Consider the following 8,070-nt stretch of genomic DNA (forward strand, 5'->3'; position numbering starts at 1 on the left):
TGGATGACCACATTCGTCCATGCCGACTAAATATTTTGTAATTCTAATTGGTTTTGTAAGCCCACGTAACGTGTACGTAATTGCACTAGTCCGCTTTGCTATTCGGATGCTAGACAGCGAAACCAAAATAAGAAGAAATTCATTGGAATTATTTACTAGACGTTTTCATATTCTACATGGCAGTTTATATTCACCTATGTCTTGTGCTTACACAGAACGTACAGCCGAATGTGTCTGTACTGCTTTGATGATTGCGCACCTTAGGCCGATCTTTGGTAATGTATACATGGTATTGTCGAGCATTTTTCGCTCTCTCAACACCGCCATTTAGCCTCAGAGCACTTCCTTTTGAATAATTTGGAAGGGCGCATTTTGCGAGCAAGGGAAAAAGAGAAGCTTCGAAACCTGGCGTCTCACCTGCACCGTTGCCGTATCAAACTCTGCGCGTTTCGCTTGCCACGCTAGCTTATCAAAACCACTGCGACACGAATCATCTGCGTCAGCACTTTTTCAAACGGCACCCGTCGTCTGCACTGGCCCGAACATAGCGCTATCGTTTTCAAACGCCGCGCCATTTATACCATTAGCGCTGTTGTGCTAGTGTCATCATCAGCAGCCAAATTTGCTTGAAAACCACTGTGTTGCAAACTTACAAACGTAAAAACCATTGTGAAATCTTGACAACTTGGGGTGTGTACGTTATTCAGTGTTAGCAAAGCTAAAATGCGAGCATTTAAAAGTGCTGGCATGCATTTCGACATTTTTTTTTGTTTTGCTTTCAAATATGCTTGCTATGGCAGTACTGGCGTTGACCGCTAGGGGACCATAAAGCGTTAGACAAGATGGCCGCCTCCATGCTGCTTGTGTTACATTTCAAAACATCGCGAATAGTTCCCAAGACGTAAGCTTACGAAGGGTAGGTGAACGTTTCAGGTATATCAAGTGATTCAGTGCGTACGATTGTTGGAAATATGGCGCAGAAGTTTCGTAGCTGGCCTTACATGGCAGGCAAGTGCGTGAGCAACGAGTGCTAGAGTGGAGTAAAGCTTTGCTTTTACTTGAACATTAAGTACCAGCAGGCTGTTTTTTTGAATGGTGGAAGATGAGCTCTACACGAAATACAAACCTTTGACGGCACTGATGCTCATTAATTTTTAACGTCAGGTCCGGTGAGTTGCACCGAGCATTGTATGTTTTATTTCTGTGTGAATTAAACTGCAGTGAGCCTTTCGTCTTGCCTCTCGCGTCTGCATGCTACTTTGCACTGAAAGTTGTGTCAGTTAAAGAACTGTGCAGCGAGTCTTTCGCCTTGCCTGTCACGCGTCCCGGTTACTTTGCTGTGGAAGTTGTGTGGGTGTGAATTCCTGGCGCTCAGTTGGGCTTCAATCTGTAATAGTGCCACAGCGAAAATGTAGGATCGTTCACCAGTACGCAACGTGAACGATCACGCCAGGATATCGCGGAGAGTTCGGAATATTAGTAGACCTGCTAGTTTTTCGCTTTCAAACGAAGGCATTTTTTGTTTTATTTATTTTCAATATTGCACAGAGCATGGTCTTCGACGGCCAAGTCAAAGGCAGCTGGCCTGAGCCTAACAAGGCCCCACTACCGATGTAATTCTCGGCAGAAAATAAAAGAGAAAAGCGCTACGAACCAAAGTACATAGCTAGATATTACCTTGTGCCTATGATGTCTGTGTCCACTTACCACAGCACCTTTCTGTTGCAGACATTCCTCTGGCATCATGGGCTCAGTTAACATGGTTTTGCAAAGGCAATAATGGGCTGTTTTGTGCTACTGTTTGTGAGGTGCCAATATTTAAGTGTGCCAAGAACTTCTACTGTCATATCGACTGCACAATGAAGTTTTCACTCTCTCAGGCATTGCTATGCATGGCTATACGTGGGGATCACATGTTTTGTCATTTGAAAAATGCACAGCAATTACGTGTGTGCTAATACGACCATGGGTGTTTCCGCCACCTTCTAACGCTTAATCTGGGACTGTTTTGTTAGTTAGACTGCAAAGGAATTGGGGCTGATGCTGCTTATACCGCCTCATCATTTAATTCCTCATGCATTTAAGTTTTACGCTGCAGCTGTGCTATAAATTGCTGTGCACCTAGCCAAAGCAATCATTGCCCTTCCGTCGCGAATTCTCAACAGGAGATTCATTTAGTCAAAACACTCACACGCTTCTAATAGGAGTATTATGTGCGGAGGGCGTATACAGAAAGCGAAGGAGAGAAAAAAGCCGCATACATGTAGGACATCACTTTTTTACAGAGAAGCTCTCGAGCGCATGTTCCTGCATTCAACGTCTTAACTGATTGCTCATTCCTCCACTCTTGGCGTGGCAGGTGGTAGCAGAGTGAAACGCCACCTGCCAGGGAGAGAGTGGAGGAATGGGCAACTGGAAGGTAGCTAGCAGTGTAACACGTCACCTGCCAGTGGTGGCAAGTGGCATTTGAAGAGCTGCACTCAAATTTCACATTACCCACTGTCATATTTCAAACTTCTGAAGCTTCACCATAAATGGGTTACACAAAAGGCAAGCATGTAGGAAAGAAGTTACAGAACTGCACGTGGTGCAGAAAATCATATGTAATACAATATAAGGCTTTGGAGAATAGTACACAACACATTATATTTCTGCTGTTTAAATGAACATTTAAAACATGACTAACAAAGTACAAGACAGCACAAAATAAACCAGAAAAAGCATAACAGCTCTTGGTGATTTAAGACTTCAGGGTCATTAATGGAAGCGGTGTGATCAGAAATATCATTCCAGCAGCTTATGGTTTGCAGGAGGGCTGTCAAATTAGCAGCAGTGGTGCGACCGAATAAGTGCCTAAAGCTGCTGTCTTTATAAAGACAACGGGATGCACAATGTGGTTCAGCTAGGGGAAGGTTAGTAGGATGCCTGATTTGGACAAAGCAAAGCAATCTTCGTACGTAACTCTAGTGTTTGTAATTAACTTTAGTGAGTGATAGCGGTAACTTAACATTAGTAACGCTTGATTACTGGTCATATTTTATGGTTAGAAAATGTGCTGTGCAGGTGTGAATTCACTTGAACAATTGTATTAAATAGGCTTGGTGTGGTGACCACATGGGGAACGTGAATTCAAGTTGGGCAAGAACAAGTCTGATATGCAAGTTTTCAAGTGGTTAACAGGGCATCTCAAAGATTACGTTTTAGATAGCTGAGAGTACGGCGATATTAATTATGCAAGGCTTGAAGGTATTTATATGGAGGCACGTATGCACAAGGGTTAAAATTTAATTTTTTTTTGCTTGCCACGTTGGCCAGGTTTGGAACTGCCGACTATATTCTGGTCTTACAAAGACGAACCTTTCCTGAACACGCATCTGTTTCTTCAGGCAAACTGCAGCCCACATTTTGGTCTGACCAAGAGTCTCAAACTCGTTTTGCCATGCAAGCCAGACTGTAGTTGTACCACTCGGGTATGTGATTTTGTGCGGGGAAGTAGGATCAAGGGAAGGGGGTGTTGCATTTTTGTAACAAAGCGTATCTTCCTCTGTAATGGCAGATGTCCCTGGTGTTGAAGCTGTGCGGTGCAAGCTGCATCTGCAAGAATGTCTCTTACATGTGGATACCATCTACACACTTTAGAATTTTGGAGGAACCTATCTTGGCTCTGTATTATATGCTCAAGCACATGTCTGGAAGTAAAATTATCATGGCTGGTGACCTGAACCTTGCTGGTATAAACTGGAACACACTGAATACCGCAAATATAAGAATATAAGATTTTATGTTCACCTTTAGCCTCAAATAGCATAATGAGTTAATTGTCATATATACAGGTGATTCTCTAATTTACAGTCATAGATCGCCGGGAGTCCTCGTACCCTTTCTGGCGCGGTGGTGCAGCGGTTAAGCGATGCGCCACTGCCCTGTGATGGCAGGTGCTCCTAGCAGTGGGCCTTCTGCGGCCCCGGTTGCTCTTCCCGAGCGACCAATCATTCATTTAACTGGCCCATGCCATGGTAGGCACTTGGCTCTTTTCCAGTGGGCAGGCTGTGAGGACGGTGCAAGGTTACATGACCTAAGTGGCCCATCTGCCTCCTAGGTTGCTCTGTGCGGACCACCTGCCAGAGCCATGCCAGTGTTGTTTTTTTTTGCTCACAACGCTGACACCAGATGTTCTGGATAACGGGGCCATTAACGCTATCACGTTAATATAAAGACAGATAGCAGTAGACAGTCATGTTCATTTGAGTGCATTGTTTGCACAAAAGGCACAGAAAAATGGAAGGGTCACGACTATAGCTGGAGGTAACATTTCAGACTGGCTTCAAATTTATCATGATCAATGGCACATGCAATGGTACCAGGCAGTTGATTCCATTAACGAATGGGGTGGAAAAAAGGTGAATGAAAAAAGCAAATTGAGGAAAGGTATGTGCATCTCTCAGTTGGTGATCAATGCAGGTAAAAACACGACAGGTTGGTGTGATATGGCACAAAGCGAAGTAAGAGTGACTATGGTATTATTTGTGAAAAAGGAGGGAATGGAAAATATTTGCTGTCCTTTGAGCAGAGGTAAGTTCAGATATTTGTTTCATTTCTTTGATACTCAGTAATTCTTAGATATAAATTGGGCAGGCTCATTCTCCAAACTCCGATTTTGTTAGTATATGTGCATCTGTTAGAAATCAAGGAGGTATATTCCATTTCGAGCACACTAATTAATTCTATGTTAAAAGCATTGTGTCTGGGTTTCATAAACCAAGGTTGCATTGAAGGAATTCAGATGCTTTCGATGCCTTGTTGAAGAGGTCATGGTACCATTCTTCAGACTCAAATTGTTTATTGCATGTAGTTTGTTAAGTATATCTGAACAAGTAGGCGAGATATAGGCTGATTTGGTGCGACAAGTAATTTGTATTTAAGTTATCCTGAACCGTGTGAAAGTCAGGCAACACTGGTGCACCCTCGATCTGTGACGCCATAAACCAATGGTCACGTGCTTGCCTGGAACTGAACTGCGCATAGTGAGGATAGGGCAGTGGGTTGTTTATTGTTCATGCTAGGGGTGAAGAAGGGGTGTTGGCAAGAGAATGAGGAGCCCACACCCCACAATAGAGGGACAAAAGACAAAGGCAACAAAGGCCTGTGTCCTGTTTCATGTCTGATCTTGGAGACTTCACCGCAGTGTGCCACGGCGGGACTTGAATAGGTGCATGTTGTGCTCCACACTGACTGTGCGCGGCAGTTTTGGAGATGATGACAGTGCTAACGATTTATGACGTCACTCAGGCTGCATCTATATGGCCGTCACTGCCATCGGGAGGGGATTAGAACCGATAACTTCTAATTGCAATTTCTAGCTTTCCAGCTGAAATGTGCACATAGGGCCGTACGCCTTTTTTATGTATAGTTAATAATGCCGTGGCCAGTGGCAGTAACATAAAATCATGATTTGTGGGGAGAACATGCCATGTCCCCTTTAATAATCGCGTCTATGTGATTGTTCCAAGAAAGGTCGGATGTTATGTGAACCCCGAAATACTTGATGGTGGGTACTGATTCTATGGCAACATTGTTCAGAGTGTAATGGCATGGTACGATGCTATATTGTGAAATTGAAGGGTGTCAAAATCGGAGGCAAGCATAGCTTTTCAGAACCTGTATGAAGCCTCGAGATATCGAACATGAAAATAGCTTCAGAGAACTCAAGTTGGGTTTTCTCATGTTGCATATCGAAAATGGGCGGTTTTAGAACATAGGTGATGTAAGCAACGCCCTTTTATGAACATGTAATGTGGGAAAGGCAATTTTTACGAGCTGCCAAATGCATATTTTCTGTGGTCCATATCTCGAATTACGATTCTGTTTCAGAAGTTTTTTAAACTGGGTTTACCTCTTATGTTGAAGGCCTTCAATTTGTCAGTATAATCTTGTGTCCTGAACAAAAAAAAATTTAGAGGTTCCATTTATATTGGTTAATTACTCATTATTTCGTTGTGTTCTGTTATGTACATGATGTCTGCCTTGCTGTATAATCAACCTGCATAGACGTACCTTTCGCTGCTTTTCAAATAAAAATCTGTATTGAATAATTTGAAACAACAAGTTTGTGTGTATGCATATATAAGCGCATGTGTGTAGAAAGATTCTACAAAAATGCCTGGTGCAGTCATTTCATCCTTTTGCATGATGAGGTCCTCCTGCTTCTTCTGTCACCATTTAGACCTCAATATCAAAATAAGGTGGCTGCTAGCTCACTGCGACAACATGGCAGAGTTTCTCTTCTGTGTGTACAAAAAGAGAGTTCAAATAAAGGTCAAAGAATAACTGCAGAACTGCTTGCTGGTCAGCAGAATGACAGCATAATAGTATGACTGCAATAAAAACACCTGGGCATATGTGCTCTTTTCACACCTGTAAAGCAGACTTGCAGTGTGCAGAAGCATTTCTTTGAAGTGATCATGTGGTTGTGAGGCACGATGTCCCACCCAGTGGTAACGGGAGCAACTTTATGAAAACAGGCAAGAACAGAAAACTTGATGCTGTTGGTCCTGCGGGACGACATGTTTGCTGTCTACATGAATTATGCTGCTATCTTCTCCGTCCTATTGTTAACATCCAAGCCCGGATCTGTACAAATAAATAATACAACAAAAATATGTGATCATGCCCTCCTTTATTTGATACTGCCAAAACAGGTCCCTGACAGGGAGGTCCTGGCAAGGCAGTCATGTTCAAGCACTCTGCAATGAAAAACAAGACTATAATGTAATCAGCACAAATAACTGTGCACAATAACATCACAATTGGGTTAAAATGAAACAGTATAAGCAGGAATGTATAATATATACACAGAAAGGGAAAAAACATAAAGCAGTAATATCATATAGCGGCTACAAAACACCACGCAAGAAGTATACAAAAAACCAACAAAATTACCATATCCAAAAGGAGGAAAGAATAGAAATTTAAAACACGATAAAACAGCCGGAAGAAATTTTGGAATCCTCTGAAACAGGAAGGAAACCGTCATGCAAAGGAAAAACAAGGCTGTAAAAGTTTTAATCGGTACCGAGATAATTAAAAGTCACGAACTGGTTTGACTGAGGCATTGGTTCGTGCTAGAACCGTACCTCACTGGCCTGCAAGGTAGCCTTGAATATGCAACTGGAAGAAAAATGTGCTTAAAAAAAGGACCAAATCTGAGAAAAAAACTTGGAGATGAAGAAAAAAAGTGCTACCAGGCATTCCACATCTGGTTATCAAGCAGTTACCGCAAGCTACAGAATTATCCAAAACTGTTCTGTACTTAGATGAAGCAAAAGGACCGGAGCATAGATATTTAGGGCATTGGCAAAAGTAGTGAGAAATTCCATCTACTTGACTTCCACTGGGGCAAGCAGATTTAGGAAAGCCCAGTTTTAGTATTAGGTGTGACGGTCCCTTCAACTGCCCCAGACATGAGAAATGTCTGCGCTTTACAGCATACAGCATTGTAATAAGGGAGTATTTACTCTCTTACAAATCTACTCCACCTTGAGGGATTCTCCTAAACATTTGACCAGCATATAGCATTACACACGTTCACACCATGCAAGTGGCAACAGTACTAGCAGCACCTCTTGCTCGCATGACAACCTGGCCAGTTTGTGGAACTGGGCTGCAGACTACGACCATGGAAGTGGCACAGCAGTGGGGGCATCGCTCACTCACGTTTCACCTGGGCCAGTTTGTGCCACTTGCCTAGACTATGAATACATTCAGACCATGTTGATATGTTGCCAGTTCATACGCTCAAAATCACGAACAGCAGAAATCTCACCTCCTAGAATTACAACACCTTGTGACACATTTTCCCAGCTTCTAAATTTACAGTTGTGACGAATTCTGGTCGTATAATATGTTTAATGACTAACTGAGGTGTGCAAACATTTAAACGGGCCAAACATAGCGGGACGCAACATGGGAAAACTAGGATGCAGCAGCAGTCACCCACTGCGGTGGCTTCTGTGCAGTGCACAAGTGCAGAGCACCAGAAAAGCGACAAAGGTGCTGAAACATATGAGCAGA

At 42.9% G+C, this 8,070-nt stretch overlaps 1 long non-coding RNA gene across 2 annotated transcripts; it reads left to right on the forward strand.

The window, feature by feature from the left end:
• The first annotated feature begins 825 nt into the window (after window positions 1–825).
• Window positions 826–3,723, forward strand: LOC144115784 (uncharacterized). 2 transcript variants are annotated; one of them, XR_013311544.1, is made up of 3 exons: window positions 826–916; window positions 3,387–3,470; window positions 3,557–3,723. It is a non-coding gene; the product is annotated as an uncharacterized LOC144115784 (long non-coding RNA). The 2 variants fall into 2 exon arrangements; XR_013311545.1 differs by lacking the exon at window positions 826–916 and having other exon boundaries at window positions 1,549–3,470.
• Window positions 3,724–8,070: the final 4,347 nt, after the last annotated feature.

This window comes from Amblyomma americanum, chromosome 1 (assembly GCF_052857255.1).
Source record: "Amblyomma americanum isolate KBUSLIRL-KWMA chromosome 1, ASM5285725v1, whole genome shotgun sequence".
Classification (NCBI taxonomy): domain Eukaryota; kingdom Metazoa; phylum Arthropoda; class Arachnida; order Ixodida; family Ixodidae; genus Amblyomma; species Amblyomma americanum.